Source organism: Malus sylvestris, chromosome 9 (assembly GCF_916048215.2).
Source record: "Malus sylvestris chromosome 9, drMalSylv7.2, whole genome shotgun sequence".
NCBI lineage: Eukaryota > Viridiplantae > Streptophyta > Magnoliopsida > Rosales > Rosaceae > Malus > Malus sylvestris.
The window spans coordinates 10,496,278-10,497,595 of record NC_062268.1 but is presented as its reverse complement, the minus strand read 5'-3'; the positions used below and the strand labels follow the sequence as shown (position 1 = coordinate 10,497,595).

At 37.8% G+C, this 1,318-nt stretch overlaps 1 long non-coding RNA gene across 1 annotated transcript; it reads right to left on the bottom strand.

Annotated features, from left to right (window-relative positions):
- On the bottom strand, positions 1–1,052 carry LOC126582005 (uncharacterized). The gene is made up of 2 exons (XR_007609233.1): positions 533–1,052; positions 1–188 (listed from the first exon to the last, which is right to left on the bottom strand). It is a non-coding gene; the product is annotated as an uncharacterized LOC126582005 (long non-coding RNA).
- Between the last annotated feature and the right edge of the window lie 266 nt (positions 1,053–1,318).

The window sequence follows — 1,318 nt, the reverse complement described above, 5'->3', positions numbered from 1 at the left end:
AAAACATGCATCCACCATGCAACAGCAACAGAGGGCAGCACAGCAGCCCTTCCAGAAGCCATCACCCTTTGACTTGGTTTCTACCGGAACCGCGTTTTGGGGTTCATCTCTTGTTGGGTAGCCGGCTGGTGGCGGAGCTTGCACGTAATAGGGACCCTGAGCGGCGCCGGAAGCTGGAGCGGGGTGTCCTGCTGCACATCAATTAAACAAGGTCACTCCGTGTAATCAACAATCAATTTTACGTATAATTCAGATAAAAACTAATTAAAGAGAAAGAAAAATGATCAGCTAGTATTTTTGACCTATGTCGTTCATGAGATTGTTTTAACTCGAGAAAAATCTTAAAGAAAAGTTGAACATGTAACTTAAAAAATTTGAGGAATCAAGAAACTGAAATCTTTGATCGACGGAAACTAAATATTCTCCAACAGGATATTCAAATTAAATTCAAGAACATATATATGCATGAAGATCTGGATTTTTATGGGAAGAAATTAAGATAATACGAGTGAGGGTGGAGTTGAAAAAGTACCTGCTGAATTAGTAGAACTCATGTTTGAACAAAGGCGAAGATCTGGGGAAGATTATAAGGTATATTGGGGTTTAGAACTTTAGATAACCAAAATACTTGGAAGGCTTTGAGTTACTGCTTTGGAGTTGTTGGTTTAGAAGACGATCGATGATGAATATATATACACATAGAAAAAAGGGCAGATGGATGGAGTTGTTTCGTAGAAGGCAGTCGCGCGCTTGTACGCGGGCGGCTAACACGGCGTGAGGAAGAAAGAATATCAAGCCGAAAAAAATACCCCAATTAAAAGGAGCTGGATCATCTCCGAAGCAAACTCTTGGGATCCGTCTGATCCTATAATACGGGTCGTTAAATTTTGATCAAACGGTTACAATTATTATAACTTTAAAATGACTTATTTATTTGTAGCCGTTTGATCAATATCCAACTATCCGTGTTAATGAATCGGACGAATCCCAAGGGTTTGCCTCGGAGAGGATTCAGTTCGCAATTAAAATGTCACCAAGGTTCCCAAATGGCAGGCAATGCTTTTAAAATTCAAATGAAAGTAATTTGTGATCACGTGGCTATGTTTATGTGACCGCCGTATTCTAAAAATCTTTTTTCTTGTTTCGAGCATTTTACAAATTATGGGATACGTTGAGAGTTGACACGTGCATTTACTACATCAGATATTCGACAAAACATGATATGCAAAAATCACTAATTCACAAACTAATTAAGTCTTACAATAATTAATTTAGCTTACAAATTTAATCTCTTTAGCATTACTATTTTTTTAACTAA